At 36.9% G+C, this 19783-nt stretch overlaps 1 protein-coding gene across 1 annotated transcript in view; it reads right to left on the bottom strand.

Moving 5' to 3' along the window:
• The window catches only part of CCSER1 (coiled-coil serine rich protein 1), a 621205-nt gene that overhangs the window by 122552 nt on the left and 478870 nt on the right, over positions 1-19783 (bottom strand).

Consider the following 19783-nt stretch of genomic DNA (forward strand, 5'->3'; position numbering starts at 1 on the left):
TAGATACAATCAGACAAGGCAGTAACAGTCTTTCGGGGTACTTACAGTCCCTTACCGGAGTGCGATAGGATACATTTTTCAAATGGATAATCCAAGGAATGTTTCTGTACAGCTAGCTTCCCTGGAACTGGAATGCATCCTTGTACTACATCATGAGAAACAAAAACCCGCTCAAGTCGTTTAGGTAGAAACTCCTGATAAATTGTGGATCCCTGCATGTCCCAACATCTGCTGAAATACTGTTCTTACATTTAAATAAAACTTTTTGTAAACATCATACAAAAATGTAAATAGGAAAATATTAACTCATTTGCAGACATCTCATTCACACTATAGATACTGTGTTACATTAATTGCTTATTCACTTGATCTCCTGATTCTGCCTCCTTTTGGGAGACTTGACTTAAGGGAACTTGAATTTTGCTATCCCTGCCTTCAGTTTTGCCAAGTTGTTTTAAAGCCACCCTGCTTTGCTCATTGAAGTCTTTTGTTAACTTGATTTTTCAGGTCTCTTAGGCACTAATGCCTATGACATCTTTCATTTAAAACATATCCTCTGTACACACTTCAGTAAAAATGTTCCTATTTTAGGGCTGTGCATCGGAAATTCAGACTGAATTTCCAATGGGCAACCTCAGTACTTAGCCAACTTCCACCCTGTTTCCCATTCTTCTAAGCCCCTTGCTCCTGCCAAAAGCCACCCTTATGATGACAGTCTGATCCAGGCTGATCCCATGTACTTAGGTCCTCTTAAGTGAACTAAGTTTTCCACAGATAGCCACTTTTTTGTCTTGTATCTGGTTCATAACTATAACTATGAACTCTTTAAAAACAATAACAACAAAGTAATTGATTGCATTACATAGCAAGTCAATTTGACATCTATTTTAAGGACAGTTAGGGACCTTCAAGGCTTTAAATTGCCACATACATTAGACAGTGTGACACAGAAGAATAAAACCCCCCATCATTTAAAGTTATTTCATGTCAGAAAAATACTTTTTCCTGATCTATGTTTAGCACAGGGCTCAGGATGGCTTAAGGAGTCCTGGGTACCTCACAGTCTCTCAGTGCACATTACCTTTCCAGGTAGAGTGAATGTCATTCCTTATATGAACACTCCACCTGCAAGCAACCCTGTGGGTGAATCTGATATTCTTCAGGAGCAAACACAGTGAATCTGAGACATGGCTACACTGGGCTGGGTTGTTGGGTTTATTTGAAGACTGCTTTTATTTAACACTAAGTTACTTGCTGCATCAACCATGAGAAACTTTTCTTCACTAGATTCCAAGGGAGGCAAAAAGACAAATGATCCTGTTTGTGAAGTTAATTCTTTCCACACCCCATATTTAGCTATTGTTTTTGTCTATACAACTATCTTCAGATACATACATATGCATTAGAAGTGCATAGAGAACATTCAAAAATCACTTCAAAAATATGTATGGTATAGATGTATGCACATCCTTTTGACTGTTATACAACCTGCACCATTCTAGTTAGAAGAGACCTTTGCTGGTCATATAGTTCCCCCTCCTGCTCAAAGCCCCTTGCCATCAATGAATTCTGACTGAATCACTCCTAAATTAAAAATTCAGTAAAGGTAAGGGCTCTTTGTACAAAGCTTAACCAAATGCCTAGGGATTTATATTCAAATTTTAATTTAATCAGAACATAATGCTGAAGCAAACATTTAAGCTACCTTTTTTGCTCAGCCCATATTTTCACTGGAGTTTATTTATTTCTAAAGAAGAACCCGTTTTCATAAAAAACGATGCTAATGCTAAAAAGAAATATAAAGCAATGAACAACAGTGCCTTTTTGGATTTGTGCTGAAGACAGGTTTGATAATATAGAGATTTTTTGCCATTGCTGAGCAAAATGCTAGAAGGGAATTTGGGGGTGCAGAGGAAGTTGGAAGAAGACCCAAACAGGACAGGTGACCCCAACTGACCAGAGGGCTAGTCCTTATCTGATGAAACTGTATATAGAGTAGGAGGAAGAAGGAGAAAGGGGAAGACATTTGGAGTGGTGGCATTTCTCTTCTGAAGTAACCATTACATGTGCTGAGGCACTGCTCTCATGGGGAATGGCTGAACATGGGAAGCACTGAATTAATTCCTTGTTCTGCTTTGATTGCATGTGTGGCTTTTGCTTTTCCTAGTGAACTGTCTTTATCTCAACCCATCAGTTTTCTATCTTTTGCCCTTCTGATTCTCTCCCCAGTCCCTCTGGTGAGGCAGTGGCTGAGTGGCTGTGTGGTTGGTGGCTGGGGTTAAAACATGACAACAGCATTTGAAATTTGGGCTTCTCTCCCTCTTGCAAGCTGCAAATCTATTCACGTGCCTTGAAAGTGCAGATCTGCAGTGTTTGCTTTGCCACATTACATAAATACTTCCACGTATATAAATACTTCCACGGTTCTGTATACTATTTCTTGTAATTGTCACTGTCAGAAACATCCCAGCAAGTCAAACTCATTTTCATATTTTCGAGTGAATATGAAGCTTGTACAAATCACCATGAATGTGATTACCTGTGCCAATTTTGATGTGATTACATTATAAGTCTGCCCAAAAATCTCTGGAAGTCTTTCTCATCCCGAAGTATATTATTCTTGAGTAAGCTCAAGTACAGTATAGAGCACTCTCTGTATCAATTAGTTGTCCACATGAATGCAGGTAATCACAATCTAAAAGGTAGGAGAATAATTTTAAAAGCTCCTGCTTAATTCCATCAATTTGAACATTATTTGTACCAAATAATATAAGTAGCTAACGCCAGCAACTCATTATTACAAACAACATGAGTTATTAAACTATCTGAACGGTTCTATCAGGAATGTAGATTATTGTTAAAAAAATACTTATCTACAGATAAAAGAAATCACACACAAACAAAGATGACTGACTGGAAAAAAAGGAAAAGAATGGTTATTAGAAGATGAACTATCTCAGTCATTATGAAAGCAATTGCCACTGATCAATATTCTATGGTTCCCACGTCAGGACTCCCAAACCTAGCTGGTAAATGCTCACATTACAGCAAAGCACTGCTGCAGGAGTGTGGGGATGAGATAGGCAAGGGGGGAAATGCATTATCATCCTTACCCAGAAGGGAAAAAAAAAAAAAAATTGGATACAAGTTCTTGCCTTATGCCCAAATCTGAAGCAAACTGTTATTTGGGAAAGATCTTGTTGTTGAATGTATGTTAATTTCTATCATCTTCAAACATAAGACTTCTTTTTTTTCACTCTGTTGATTCAGCTTATTTTCAAAAGCAAATTAAAATATAAATAAAACACATCCTACACAAGAAAAGGGACGTGATTCTGCATACATCTCATTTTGATTTTTCTTTTGAAGGCAGTATGACAAGCTTTCAGAATTTAATTTCCAATTGCCTCGTAGTAAACATCTTAATTTCTCACCTCCCAAAGACAGTTAACTTTTCTGACTATTCTTTTCTCTTAAAAATAAAATCTTTCTTTTTTTGTTTTCAAATTATGTACACGAGAGTGTCTTGCCAATTAAACCTCACAAATAATAATAACCATAAAAATCCCATCAGGAAAATTAAAACAACAAAAATCTTTATGATTCCCATTTCTAAACCACAGTCTGATTAATGTGCTCATGCTTTGATCCACTTTTTTCAACATCTGAGCTTTTGAATTGATACAATAAAAAATGATTCTTTGTTGAACAGATGGTCAATCACAGAAATGTGCTTTAGCTTTAGCTTTGCTAACTGTTTCTTGCCTTGTTTTAATGTAGTTTTATGTATATAGATATATGAGTTAGTTGCACCTATGTTCAGCTGAGCAATACAGTATTTCTCCTTTTTTGGCATGTCCGGATTCAGATCACAGCAGGGCGTGTTGCAATAGGACAAGGGGTAATGGCTTTAAATGATGGAAGGTCAGTCAGGGTTAAGTTAGATACAAGGAAGAAAGTTTTTTGCAATGATGGTGGTAAAATACTGGCACAAGCTACCCAAAGACGCTGTGGACATCTCACGCCTGGAAACATTTTTGATCAGGTCAGATGCAACAGGTTCTGAGCAACCTGTTGAAGATTCTGATCCTATTGAAGATGTTCCTACTCATTGCAGGGGAACTGGACTGGATGGCTTTTAAGGGTCCCTTCCAACCCAAACTATTCTATGATTCTATATAATATATGGCTACCTATTAGTTTTTTATGTAAGCATTTTATGTACAGTGTTTCAATAGCATATTATCTGTTCAGGGAATTTATTGCAAAAACTCCACACAACTGCAAGGAATTACTCTGTTCCCAACCTGTGTGGTGCTATTACTATTTTTCTGTTCCTACCTGATTTTATACTTCTTTCAGTGTCAGGGCTAGCACACCTTTCAGACACACACTCTCTATATTCTATTTGAGTCTGTCCCTTCACCAACATTTATCTAAAAATAATTGGCTCAATGCTATTTTTTCCAACCTCTTATACAAAAGCATTTTCAAAACAAGTGAATGCCTTGTAACTACACTAAAACATTTTGAACATAACTCTTGCCTCTGCTGCTTGTCAGATGCCCTGACATCTCGTTAATGCATATTTTCCTAAGAATACCATGCTGTATACTTCACACAAAGCATGTGTGGCACAACAAAACCCAATTTGGCACAAAACATTTCTTCCTTCCCACACTCTGAAATTGAACTAATATTTTTATGCAGTCCCAAAATGGAAGTCTTTTTAGCACTTAATATATTAACATTCACTACTCTCATTAGATTTGCTGCCAGTGTATATGCAATAATAATTTCCAACCTTTTACTGAATGGACAGTAGGATATGAAGAGAACAAGAGTACCTATTCTACTACGATTTAGCAATGAAGCATAAAAAAATGAAAACTATAGGTGGGAAAAAAATGAAGAAATAGACAAACCTGGGAGGAGGTGATGGCCTCAGAGCCTGCTTCTCTTATTAGAATCAATAACAATGCCAAGTCAAGATCTCAGCTGCAGCTTATGGATGATGACATGTGGAAATTACTTCTAGTAAATGTAGGCTGAAACATGACTGAAAATAAGGCAGATGAAATTTCTACTTTGAACTCCAAACTGCTGCAGACATTTTTGGTTTAGGTTTGGGGATCTTTGCAATTCTCATTTGATTAGAAGTCTGTGCAGCTAGAGACACATTCAAGCTGTGTTGAGACTTCTAACTGAAAATTTCATAACTTCCCAAATCACAGGGATAACCACTACAAAACAGAGGAGATTAGATATGGAAAAAAAAAGAGCAACTAGTGGAAAGGAGGTTATTAAACACTGTAGAATTCAAACCTGAAGTTACAAGGGGTCTTTTGTGAGGGTAGTATTAGTTACATATTTAAAAACATGTGGGATTTGGTACATTATCAGTTTTCAGAAGTACAAGAAAAATGAGAACAACATCTGTTTGTTTTTGGTGTCACTGATGAGTCACCTTGACTTTTCATTATTATTTTGAGGGGTTATTATTATTATTATTATTATTATTATTTTAGCCTTGGGGCTACTGTGAGGGAAAGTTCACCAGCTATTAAGAACAGAATATCATATATGATCAACAAAATTGTCCTAGAGTGAGTGTTATAATAAACATGGGTTTCAAAATATTTTCCTTCTCTTTTACCTCGTACAGTAAGGAGATATTACCAAGAACACGAAGAATAAACACAGCCACTTTTCTGGGGGTTCAAGGCATATTTTTTCTGTCTCCCAAATTAACATACATATTAATAAATTAACAAACAAATTAATAAAAAGAAATCAAAGGAAAAACCCCCTACTCATCCTTCAACTTTCAATACGCTCTATGTGTTAGAACTCGAAAGTTTCTCATTCTAGTACCAACAGTGTATTTGTCATCTCATCAAAGAACTTTTACCTCTGAGTACTTCTTATCAGTATGCATCTCATCAAAACAAGTGTTTTACTATTATAAACAAAAAAAATATTGTTGCTGCAACAACTATTTAAAAGCTGCCAAGACATGATTAACATGATTAACAGTAACTAATGTTACTTCAAGAAATCAAACTCTTATTTACATATTATCCACTGTCCTAATGATGCACCTTCAAATAGACACCCCTTTTTAAGAGAATTGCTTTTTTTGAAGTTAAAGCCTTATGATTAAAATTGTTTGTTTTGCTACCTGCTAAAAAACATAATGAGAGTGAAAAATTATTGGCAATTGTATGGCACATAGCACTTCAATATTTTGGCACATAACCCCATCATCAGCTTGCATGGAAAAGAGGCCCAGCTCTAACTGTACTTTGAATAACTTTAAGTATTTGTATACACACACACACACACACACACACACATAGAAAACTTCTCAATGTAACTCATGTACCCATGCCTCCCAGACAGGACACTTCTTTTTCTCCAACAGAATATATAATGTCTGCTCACACTGCCATTATGCCTTCCTGAGTGAGGCATATAGCAGGAAAAATTTTACACTATCCTTGCCTTGCCTATTTTTTTTTCACTAACTCAAAACGACTCTGACAGAGAAAAGGTAGAGAATGACCGGTGAAGAGGTAACACTTGCCAAGAAACCAGAGTTATTATTAAGCAACCCTTCTCTGTCCTTCACATGGTACCTACAGTCACAGAAGGAAGGGTAGGTGGGGAAAATCATCTACAGTGTATGGACAGGGCAGGGGCATGCTAGTAGATTTCAAAGTGCTTTTCACAGGTAGAGAAGAGAATTTAAAACCAACAAATTGCATAGCAAGATGTACCTCTCAAAGCTCAAGTAGGAATTAAGGTGATTAAAGTATGAAAATCCTCCAATATGCAGCATGTCAGTGGAGCTCCATCCTATTGTGAAGCACATGCAAAGATACACTCAAACAGAAACTAGAATTGCCCAGAAAATAAATGTTACATGGTACATGGAGGTAACTTCAGTGACAAAAGCCTCAATAAATATTCACTGCAGGAACCAAAGGAAAAAAGCATAAGACAAAAGGTCAAGCACAAAGGTCAAGAAAAGATGAGTTCAAAGGTTTTAGAGATCAGCAAAAAACACATCACCCTCTCAAACATAAGCAAAAAAAAGCCAGCAGAAAAGCAATTTGAAAAGGAGAATCACATGAATTTGTTGACCCTGCAGCAACTGATACAGTCAAAACAGACATGAAGAATGAGAATTGAAGAGTTGTAGCTCAGAATGCCACGAATTTCCTGTTTTCTTGTGCTTTACAAATACAGATGAGGCCACCACGGTCTTGCTTGTGCTCCCACAGAGAACCAGGGCTGTGCCCAGGACCAAGAGGTGGAAGGTTAATGTACTGACTTGCACCACTGGCTCACCACTTCCATACAAATCTTCACATACTTTATTTGAATAACTGTGTCTAGCTGAGCTAGTGCTAGGTAAAATGTGCCAAAATCAGTTAGTGAATAAAGATGCTGTTATAGCAACGGCATCTAATTTTCCAATTAATAATAATTGCGAAAACACCTGCCATAAAACATAAATACATTTGGATTGGGGGTCTCTGAAACAAACTTTGCTTTTAAATTTCTTTTCTTTCCATTTTTTTTAAGTTGGTCTTTATCATGACAATGAAAGAGAAGAAAGTGCCAGTTCTCTTTCTGCTGTAACACAACACAAATAGACAAGGTATTATTTATTTTTAAGGGAGCCTCAAGTATGTGTATTAAAGCCTTAAACTAATTAACTACGTTGTGCTTAGATATTCCCAGGCAAGGAAAAAAAAAATCCAGATGGCACTCAGTTTACAAAGCAGAGCAGTGCAACGAATGCAATATTGAAATGCCACCTGTAGGATGGAAACATTCTGATTCACAGAGGTAAAGGCAAAGCAGCAGCAGCAGTGCCACAGTACATTTAGTCCCATGGTATGCAGCAGTGCTACAGGGAACAATTGTGGGATCAGACAATGGAAATGGGACTCGCATTTGGTCTGTGTTACATCTTAGAGATTTTTAGCACCGTTTTTTATCAGTCACCACCCACCCACACATTGGACTGGAGTCAATAATCTAATGCTGATTTCCACTCTTAGACTGCACTGCATGAAAGTGCACATGGTCTTCCAGTACTTCAATTTTCTGTATTTGAAACATTTACCCTTGCTCTCCACCTGTGGAGACACTAAACCCCAGGGCAACTATACAATCAAGTACTTACAGGTCTCAGTGAGGTAGAAGTAAGTGTGCCACTTTTTACTCTGCAGTGAAATGATTGATCATACCATGGCAGAGCAATCCAGCAATTCCGACTGTAAAATACCAGCCAAATACTAATTCCCTGCTTGTAAGAGCCTAAAATCACCCATAAGGATTCCCACTTACGCCTCTTCAGAGACCCTAATCAGAGTGAACACAAGCAGTTAATCAGAAAGGCAAGTTTCCCAACAAATGTAAGGAATTCCCAAATGGCCAAGCCCAGCAGTGCTTCCTGAAACAGCAGCAGCAGTAACTGCAGCAAACAGATGTTGTTGTTTCACACAGATAAGTTTTAACAAACATTTAAAGACATGGCTCAAAAACATTTTTTCTGTACCACAATGGAATTTTAACTTTTTTTTTTTTTTTTTTATTTTAATTATTATTTGACCAGGAAAGGAGAACAACAGTGATAAATGACAAATTTACACTTTTAGCAATGTACACTGCTCATTGCATTTACATTTGTGAACTGGTTATGCCATCTGTTGAGACCAACAGAAATAATTGGTAGACTTTTTTTTCCAGGGGGCTTTTTAGCTTATTTAAAAAAAAAAAACCTTTTTGCTTGTTTGTTTGTTTGGTTGGTTTGTTTTGGTTTTGTTTAATAAAGTGATCTAAATAACTTTTTCAACAAGTGCTCTCTCAGTTACCTGCTAGTGTATCAGGCTTCAGAGTTTCAAATAACATGCTAGCTTCAATAATCTACATAAAATCACGGCACTTGCCCAGCTAATATTCCTGAACTCCCAAGGGGCATCTTTGGATAGAGGGATTTATCTAAAAATGACTATTTCATTGCAGAAGTCACTTTCACGTCACCTCTGAAGGGTGCTGTCACAGAACAAACACATTTTGAGATAACAGTTTGTGATAAATGCTGTCCCACCATTATGAATTATGCTCACACTCTGAATGCTTAGAAATAAGACATGATCCTTTTACATACTAAACCATACTAAGGCACATAAGGTGCCATCAAAATCACTGGAAATCTTACCATTGAAATGAATGCAAAATTTGTGTCAAGACTGAAGAAAAGCCTTAGCAGTTGCATTAAACAGCATAAATGGTTGGTTTTTTCCTTGGTTCATTTCAGCCTCTGCAGAACCGGCTTTTCATCCTTGTAAGACTTCTGTAAGCCAAGAGAACATGTAGACTAAAAAACAAACCAATCCTCTGCATAGCCAACTAACCAAAACCACCCTACTTGTTATTACACAGCAACAGAATACACTGTAATTTACAGTTTATGATTAGCTTTCCATAGAAGGCCTTCTTTCTGTATTTCTAAATCAGGCAGGAAATTCAGTGTGCTTGAAATATCAGCAGAACTCCTTCAATCAAACTTTTTTTGGCAGTTTTTAAAATAATTGTATTTATGAGCTTATTTCTGGCTGTAAAGGGACAGAAATGTTTTCTGAACCTCACACTGGTGGAGGACATAAGGCCACTTGCTTTAAGCATTGGTAATCTCATTGACACTGATTAAATTATTCATGCTTTGAAAATTAAGTGATTAAGTATGTTCTTACATTTTGTTCCTGGGCTGGACCTCTAGGTAAGCGGCTTAACACATTGAACAGGCTGTGCATCACTTTTACACGATGGACTCTGTTCTAAAACAGCTCAAGAAGTCAAGCATATGGTTTATCTCTGGTGTTTTTGAACATGTTATTCTTTCAGGGGCACAAGTACGAATGGTGCCCCCTGAAAATGCCCAGGCTAGCACGAGAATTGAAGGCGGTAGAAGATATGCAATTACTTCACAAAAGGACACATCTACAAAGAATTGACAACAGGCTACACTGCAGGGAATGAGCTGAGTTAAGGTTTGTACTGTGAATTAAGATTTAATGAGTCCCTGGGCAAGTTTTATCAAAGAAACTAAAGGGGAAAAAAAGAAGACTGCTTGATCATGGATTAGCTAAATGAAAATGCAACGTATGTTAAAAATAAAACCTATCCAAGACAGAGTGACCTTGAACATTTAGCTATAGTACCAGCCATCAGGAGGTAAAGTATTCTGTCATTTCAATGTAATGATGAATGCAATGAAAATAAAACTGCATTGTAAGAGTATTGCCAAATCAGATGGGCATATTTGTAATATGCATTTTCTGTTAATAAGAAATTGCAAATATGCTTTTTTTTCTCTATGGAAAGGTTAAAAAAACTGAACAGCTTTCTAAAATAAGTATAATAATCAATGAAATGTACTAAATTTTTAATAGACTCACTTGTTTTTTCTTATACCCCCACAGAGACAGTTATCTTTAATTAGACAGGTACCATATCACATCTAACACACAAATACAGCTATCAAAGATAATTATCTAAATGATGGTAAGAGTTCAGTGCACTAAGTGATTTTTTTTCCTTTGATAACTACACTGAGGAACTGGTTTTCAGGACAGAGCAAACAGAGTTTATGGATTGATGCAGATTTATCATAGGCATAAAGTGCTCATTTGGACAAAACATTTCAGTTTGTCATAGAAGTAATTCCATTTCCTATTTCCAACTGACGACAATTTTAAATGTAATTGATGGTAAATTATTTGTGGAGCTAGGAAGTAGAGGTTTCAAAATCATATATTTGAGAACATTTTTCAACAGTTTTTTATTCTATATTAGACATAAATTGACACAGAGAACAGTGGGGAACATTTCCTTCCCAACAAACTGAAGTCATCCATGTAAGACATAATCACGGCCCAGATTTCAGTGCCATAACTGCTGACTAAGAACACAGCTACTAAGGAGAAAAAGCGTGATCCAATGTCTTCTGAAAGAGTTAATTGAATATTGCACATTTCACAAAATAACAGCAAAAATGGCAATTTTGCTCTCTTTAAGAGACTCAGTGTTTTTCTGTAAAAGTACAGGACGGGAAGTTCTCTATGGCAAGGAAAGAAATTTAAAAAAAAACTTAATTCTTGTAACTAGGGTCACAGTCAAAGGCAAGGCCAGAGGTATAAACCTGGTGAGAAGCATTAGAGCTTTTCCCCATGACTTGATGGAAGTCGTAGGAGTTTCTAACCATGCTCAGGTCCAGATTAGACAGACCAGGCTCAACCCCCTCTGCTATTCCCCAGCAAGAATCATTAAGTTGCAATCACATCCTTAGCACTGGCAAGAATTAAGTGCTGTAGAAACATTTTCAGATGCAAAGTATTCCATAGTTTTAAGGAAAGATCTCTCACAAATTATTATGGAAAAGTGGATTTTTAAAATGCATGATATAAGCATCAAAGTTAACAAAGCTGCCACAATCCCTACTTTTTCCACCCTCAGAGTTTAGTTTTTCTTTAGAAATGAGACCCTAAGTGATTAGCTCCCTTCTGCAGTGAACAAATATAAAATTTTAACATTATTGAAGCTACTTTTCTGTTGTACAAATAATGTATTTACTAGGTGGTAGTATAACTACTTGCCATAACTAGAAAACACCTATCTGCAAAGACCATAAAAAAGGAGTAGTAAAGAAAGCAGACATCTTTATAATTTCATGTAAAACACTACCATCAGATTACATCTCCTAAATGCCATATTTTTTTTTCCTTCATCTGCACTTACTTGAAATAGCTGAAAAAAATGCTCACTGATCATTGCTATGAGAGCCATGGTCTGTAAGTTAAGACTTCAAGATCCCCACAAGATACAGGCCAGTAACAATAGCAAAGAAAGAGCCTTTCCCTAAAATGATACCATCTCAATAACAAGAACATGATTTACACTTCTCTACTCAGGACACATATTATCAAGTGAATACCGCCTCCCCCCTCAATTTTACTCATTCAATTCTAGAAAAATACTTTTTGATGCAGTCTTCAAAAACAACAAAATACTTATGCATCAGTAGAAGCAGTATATTGTGGCATTGATCGAAGCAGTTTGGCTTCACCTTTTGCTTTCTCCTTCTTTCCATAATGCAGCTGCTAGCAGCTGCCCTTTGTTTCAATAAACTTCTGGGTACATGTTCCCTATAAATCAGCACAAAGGCTTATTAAAGATAAACAAGGTGGAAGAAAATGCAAGCAACACGAGGAAAATTCTGATCCAATGATGCCAGCAGCAAAACTTCCATTTCTGTGTGACCAGCACATCATCTGCAGGCAATCCCCAGAGAGAGGTAAAGTGATCGAATGGTTTCAGCTCAAGTCAGAAAATGTGCACAACGGCCAGATTTCAGGTACGACCCCAGCAACTCACACAGCTGCTCTCAATTTTATCATTTGTAACTCCCAGATAAGGAATCTGGCAAATGTACACTGCCATAAAACAGCTAAGCATGATTATTGATTTTTGCCTTATGAAAGGCAACAGTACAGAACTCCACTGAAGAACACTCTATCCCAGAGCTAGGAAGCAGGAGAATCTGGGAGGAAGTTGATTGTCTACTTTTATAATTATTGATTTTTATAGGGTACATATCACTTTATTACCTTGACACTCTTTAAATATGGAGCTTCTTAAGGAATTAACAAACCAAATACAAGAAGAAATGAACCTTACATAAATGCTAGTAGCAGACCTGCTTTAAATTAGAAAAATGAAAGAAATGCTATTAAGTAGGCTAAATGTCAGAGACTCCTGAGTGTTTAAAATTAATTAGAGGAATACTTTGTTTAAGTAACATTCTGAGTCTAAGAGAGCTCAAAGTTAGTTGAATACCTGCGAAGAGCAATCACCACAAATTTCTAAATTCTATAAACATGAAAAAATGAAAAATACTTTTATATGTACATTCTGTTGGGGAGATCTGTGAAGTACAGCTAAGGCTCCTCATATATATATATATATATATGAAACACAGAAACTACTTCTGGAGTTTCTCCTAAAAACTAATACAGCTTGGTTCTTAGTTGTTTGCCACCAGGACTTTTATCCTGCAAGCTCTACTCAGAAAACCCAGATGCCCTGTCCATGCAGGAGAAAAAATGAACTGATCAAGAGCAAAACTTTTTTCCCCGTGGAAACTAAGGTATAAATCCACACAAGAATATCTTCAATTTTTTTTTAAGTCTGTTGAAATGTGCTCCTAGCTCAACCCTGTTCCAGTTCCTCCCTGCACTGCACCATTTAAATCATGGGCAGGAATTGGCACTGTAGCTGAGCCAGAACCTGGCAAGGAGCAGAGGAAGAAGGAAGGGATCATAACCTTTTTGACCAGCTTTTTCAGAAGAGAAATCATGATGCTGCTATGTACTGGCAAATATAAAACATCTTTACTGCAAAACATCAGAAAGGTTGCTGCAACTACCATACTGACTGTAAAAAATATCAGCAACACTGACATGTTCTATCCCTCTGTGGCAAGCCAAGGATCAACAGTGTTTGCCACCTCATGGACAAACAGTAAAATACAGACTGTGGGTATATTCATGGCTGGTAGCAACTGGAAATCGGACTAGAAGGCTTCCAGATGAAAATTTGTTCTGTTCAAATGAAAAGGATGTGTAATCTTCCACAACAGTACTGAATATTGATTACAGCTACATGTACTTGGATCTAGCATTTTCAAATCCCTTGCAAATAAGACAAAAATTCTGTCTTCCTGAACACACTTGTTAGTTTCAAAAGAAAAGGTAGAGTTAATAAGAAATAAGAAAAAGAAAAAAAGGAGAGGGAGCGTTATCTAGACCAATGATGGTCTAGACCATTTCTGGACCAATGATGATTCTAATGTGCAATTTAAAGAGCAAGTTTACTTGCATACAGCTCAACAGAAGTAAAAATCTATACCACTGCCGAAACTCTTTTCAAATACTCAACACTGTAGCTCATCACAAACTACATTTTTCAGAGAAACTAGTATGTATAATTATTGAGTATCAGGATAGAGCATGTGCTGTGAGTTCCTCTCCCACCTCGCACACCAATGTTTAGTAGCATCTTTTCTCTTTCAGTCTCATATAATTTGTGAGGTGCCAATCAACTGGCTCCAGATTCCCTACCCTTGTCCTAAAAAGTTCAAGAACCCAACTTGCTTCTCATTCCAGTCAGAGACTGCATAGAAAACAAATGTCCAATAGCTTGCTTTTCTTCTCAGTCTGTGACTAGATTCTTTGAAAAATCCCTTTCTAAATGGGGAATTTCTGCCATTTGTCTTAAAGGGTGTATTAGCATTAACTAGTTGCTAGTGCTGTTAACTAGCATGCTAATTAAACTCCTAGATGAAATACAAAGGCTCAACCTTCGTATGTGAGTCTTTAAAATGCCATTATTCAGAAAAGGATTAATTTGGAATAATTGGAAAGGGATTAGACTAACTTCAAATCCAAGCACCGTTCCAGAATAAGAATCCACAACACATTCAACCATCTACCAATAAAACACACGTTTTCTGGGAGGCTTTTTCTGGGAAACTAAATCGCTTCATTAGTGCCAGCCTTATCTGGGGTTCTGCCCCCCAAAACTGTGCAAATATCTAATTGGGTACAATATTTGAGTAGTATTTTGATTCGTATAAAATTGTAGTGAGAAAATTGAGAACAAGTGAATGTAAACTGACATCTGTACCCTACGACATAAATTAGCTGGAGTTCCTAATTTATCCTCACTTCTTACTGAGTACAGTGTTTTTATTTCCCATAATCCATGGTTTGGTTTGTTCACTGCTTAAGAAGTGCAATCTAGCTTAATACTGCCTCAGGCAGAGTAATTGTACTTACCAAAGATGGAATAAAAATATCCAATTTAGAGCGCAAACTGTCTCTGTCTATAACGCGTGTTGAAACGAATCTCAGATCAATAAAACTTAAAGCAATTCTTAAATCGAAACTCTGCAGATCTTTTAAACTTATATTTATATTTTGGTGGTTCACTGCACTTGGTTGCACAATTTTCTTTAGCGGGTTTCAGCACTTTGGAGGTGAGTAGTGTGACAAATGGTTGAGTCTTCAAGAGACTGTGCTTTCTGCTCTTGCTCAGATTCAGGCATGTGGAAGTTGGCGCCTTTTTTTTTAAAAAAAGACCTCTAGTAACTAATAAAAAAGGTCACCCCTTCCTACTGAAATCAGTACTCTAGATATTACATATAGACCTTCCCTGCAGTATTTTTACATAGAGCCCAAGGTATCACAACTCAGTGATCTTTCCTTCAATTCAAAAGCAAAAACAAGGACAAAATCATGACAGGACTCAGATCTTCCTTTTAATGATTAAAAAACCCAAACCCAAACAAACAAAAAAAACTCCTACAAACACTTCATGGGGAAGCCCATCAAGAAGAAAGGTGAAACAAATCTAGAGTCTAGCGTCTAGAATCTTCTTGACAAATTGAATAAAACACCTGCAAGCAAACAAGTCTGCAGCCTTATTGTAATGGAAACTGTATGTAGACAATTTCTCTCTTCCCCCTTATTTTACTCATTTAAGGTCACCTTAATGATGTGAATATATTAACCAAAATAGAAACTCCAGTTCCAAGCACAGACAAACTATTGGTTATTAATCTTATTTTCCTCCCTATTTCTCCACTTTCTTTTTATATCCTGAGAACCATCTCATTAAAAGACAAAATGAAACCAGACTAGATATTTGTGAATTAGTTCAGTTTCTGAGTACTTTTTCCTTTGAGGACAGACTCCAACAAGCTACCTGGATTTTGTGCCAGTTGTATTTATATTATTTGCATTTTCACTATAGCTGCTGTCAATTCTACAAATCACTTACTATCCAAATATTTAAACATTTAAAAGTAACGAAACACATCAACGCAATTACAATGGACAGTGGAAATACCTCAAATTCCATATCCATATCTTAATGGAAAAAAACAAGTTTCCTTAACCTCACTCTAAGCTCTGGACACATTTCCTAAAGCTGAATCTAGACCAGTATTTCTCAAAATATGCCCATCTCTCCTTTCTTCCTGCCTTTCCTCCCTTCCGCCCATGGTTTTCTGCAATTTTCATGGCAGCAGTATTAATAGTATTAATGCTTTGTTCTCAAATCAAAGTCTCAGCTCTTGATAATGCTGAGAATTCCCCTTTTTTTCAGGCTTCACGTACCTTACCCAGATTTAATGTTACTTTATGCTATCAGAAGGGCTAGGATGGCAAGCCTCTCCTCACTCCCCAGTGAAAGCTTTCTGAGCCACTGCTCTTAGATTCTCTCTGGTGCAAAACCTATAACTGACCTGATTTAAAGTCTAACCTCCCACTGCTTCAATTTTTCTATCAACTGCCTTGCTAAACCTTTTGCCTTCTCTTCAGTTTCTTGCAGTACATAGCTGCATCTTCCTGCAGCACTAATGTCTGCAGGTTTTTTTGCTGATCTTTTAGAACTACTGGTTATGCTTAACTTTTTTTTTTTTCTTTTTCTCTCAACTGAATGTGACAAGCAGGAAAAAAAATCTTAATAAAAATCAGCATAATCACAACAAATTAGTCTGAACAGCATTTTTTCCAAGTGAGTTGCCAGCAGAAGTGGAAAAAAGAAGATCATAGTCACAAGCCTGTACTGAAACTAGAAATAACTGTCCCCCAATCCCATTTTGCAAAGAAACCCACACTAAGTGCTTTCTCAAGCACTGAAAAATATAATACCAGGACTGGAGTAAACGCTTCCTTTCTGTTTCTAAAACTCTCTGACACACTCTGCAGGTCACAAGGCGTCATGTCATCATGTTACAGTGTAAGTGAAACAGAAGAAAGCGGATCAGGACCTAAGGAAGGGAAAGCAGACTATAAAGACTCTCAGTGGGGAAAGGAAATTAATAATAATTTTAAAAGTTAAAATAGAGCTTGTTCTTCAAAGGCCAAACAGGCAGCTTGCACAGGAACTTAAAGAGTTTTAAAGGCTTACCCAAATATGTTATTTTACTGTCAGGTTAGGATACTGGCTTTCTTGTCCAGGTTATCTCTCCTTTTCTTGGAGAAGCACTAGGATGGCAAATGAGCCAGAGGTGAGGTGATAGGGATCAGTATAGCATAGGCACAGAGGAGTACAACAGTGTTTGCCTGAGGAAAGAGGAGGAGGAGGAGGAAGGACATTCTCCATCTGTGAAGGACAGTGACCACATTGTGGTGGCTCCTACCAAAATGCTGACACCAGCCACTGCAACCCACGACCCTTGCAATTCACTGGTCTGCGTAAAGACCAACTCCTTTAATCCCAGCAGAGCTTCCTGGTGCTCCTCCAGTTCTTTAGCTGGCTGTACAGCATCAGAATTGAACAGAGAGTCTCTCATTTTGCCAAGTATGCCACTGATATCTGCTATCCCATGATCACACTGGCTGGAAAAGGAGGAGAGCCAAAGATGTACAGCACAGTGCCACTCACATGATTAAAAGGTTTGCATAATCACAGACCAAGCAAAGATGGTGACTCAAACTCCAGCTCAAACTGAAGCTTACAGTGAACTAAAGAAAACTGAATTTAAGTAAGTGTGGAGGGGGAGGGGAAGTAAACCTCATGAAGCAGCCACAGCACTCAAATTAATTTTAAACATTTCTGTGGAATAATTTCTGCATAAAATTTCCAAAGCTAGTTAGCACATCGTAGGTGCTGCTAGAGTAAATATGTACTTCCACATGTAGGTGTGCATTTTATGACTACAGGCTATACCTCTGAACTGCTGCTTTCTTGAGAGGAGCTTTTAACTGTGACACCTGGCTCCCTGTCTACAATGTTCTCTTCATATAAATGACATTTGTTCTACACCTCAACAGGAGAGACTCCCCAGAAACGGGGAACAAAGACGTAAAAATACGTCTCTCAATTTCTTTAGTAGTAGAGGAAATTTTTTTCTATAGTTTTACTTTACACTTCTAGTCTACCCTGAAAAGCAAATTCTGCTAAAAGTAGCAGAGCTACTTAAAACATAGGAGCCCTTAAATGGAACAATCAAGCTGTACAGACATGAGTGGCACCCAGGGATTCACCACTTCTGATTCTAATTTCAGAAGTACAAATTTCCAAATGACCAGTCAATATGCATAATTTACAAATTCATTTTGGCAGGACATTTTCTAGATAAAAGAACTGCTTTTTATGGCAAAAATATGTTGATGACATCTGCTAAACAGTGTGATTTCAGCCAATATATCAGGTAAGAAAAGTGGTATAAATGGCAGGTACAAGGTACCCTTGTGCTTCAGAATTCCTTGTTAAAAACATTTTCCATAAACCTCATCCAGAAAGGAAACGCTGGCCATGATGTATCATTTACAATTGCAGAGGTAACTTTATTGCGGGAGAATCTTGGATTGAAAAAATAATAGAAAGTGATAAAATGAAAAGTTTGATTCAAGCGTCAATATTGGAATAGTTACCACTGCATTATACTCTAGAGATGGATCACTAGATAAAGAACTAGAAAAAAATGCAAAAGGGCTTTTTAGGAAGCCAGTCAAACACTGATGCTGAATCTAAATCTTGCTGAATTACTTGAAAGGACAGAAAACTTATCAATATGCAAGCAAGATAAATCTAAATAACAAAGATACACTAAAATGCAGTAAAGATCTTTTGGTTTAATTCTTTTTCCAATACTGACAGTTTTCTGAGGTATTTATAATAAAAATACTTTAAAAAAAAGTTACTGAATTTGAAACAACAGATGACATTCAAAACTTGTCATAATATTTCTTCTTCCCATCAAGTCAATCATGTCTGTATTTTGTGAATATGCATGCAACAAAAAATGTCGCTTTCTCTCAGGAAGAAAAAGGAGCTTTTAGCAATTAAATAGTATAACAACTAAAACAAATACTTCCACAGAAGCTTTTCAGGGTATCGTACTTATTATATATTATGCTGCTAGCCTAATTGGACTAATTTGTTAAGCTGACAATCATTTAAGCTGGGATGAGCTGAACAATTTGGTCATTATATTCTTAAATAAAAACGCCTTTTTTGTTTGGTTCTTTGTTTTGTTTGCAGACAAATCCTTAGAAAAACAAGCAAGCAGCTGGTACCTTGTACTACACAATTGTTTACACCAAATAGCTAGGAAATACAATGTAAGCAGTATTTCAAGCATTTACATTCCTACACAAAGTTACACACAAAAGCCCTGATTAATTTTTACAAGAAAAACTTTGTTTTCTATCCACAGAGTTTTTAAATCTTTATCCTGTACAGCAATAAAGTTGCCAAAGCAGAACAACCCCACTTTTGGAAGCACTTTCCCGACCTTTAGTCAGGCTGTCCAATCCCAAAACTCACAGATGCTGAAGAAATTTCATGCTTACCTGACTAAGATGGGTTGACAAATACCATAGCTCCACCCTTTACTATCCATAAAGAACTTTGCACACTTTGCTGTGTCTCCAAACACACTAACCTCTAGGCATAGAAAAAACACAATGACAGTGTTGGTGACAAATTGTTATTCGTATAAAAATTTTCAAATTTGGCAGGGTAAGAATAAAATTAGGGAGCAATGTCTTCTTTAGATTATTTAATAGTCAAGCACGAAGGGGTGTGTAATTTAGCAGTGCCATAGTTACATAAGCATACATTTGAACACACATCCAATTCAAAACCCCCACCCTCTGGGAATCTGTGCCCTAGTTTCCCGGTCGCCTACAGCACA

Source organism: Sylvia atricapilla, chromosome 4 (assembly GCF_009819655.1).
Source record: "Sylvia atricapilla isolate bSylAtr1 chromosome 4, bSylAtr1.pri, whole genome shotgun sequence".
NCBI classification, from domain to species: Eukaryota; Metazoa; Chordata; class Aves; order Passeriformes; family Sylviidae; genus Sylvia; species Sylvia atricapilla.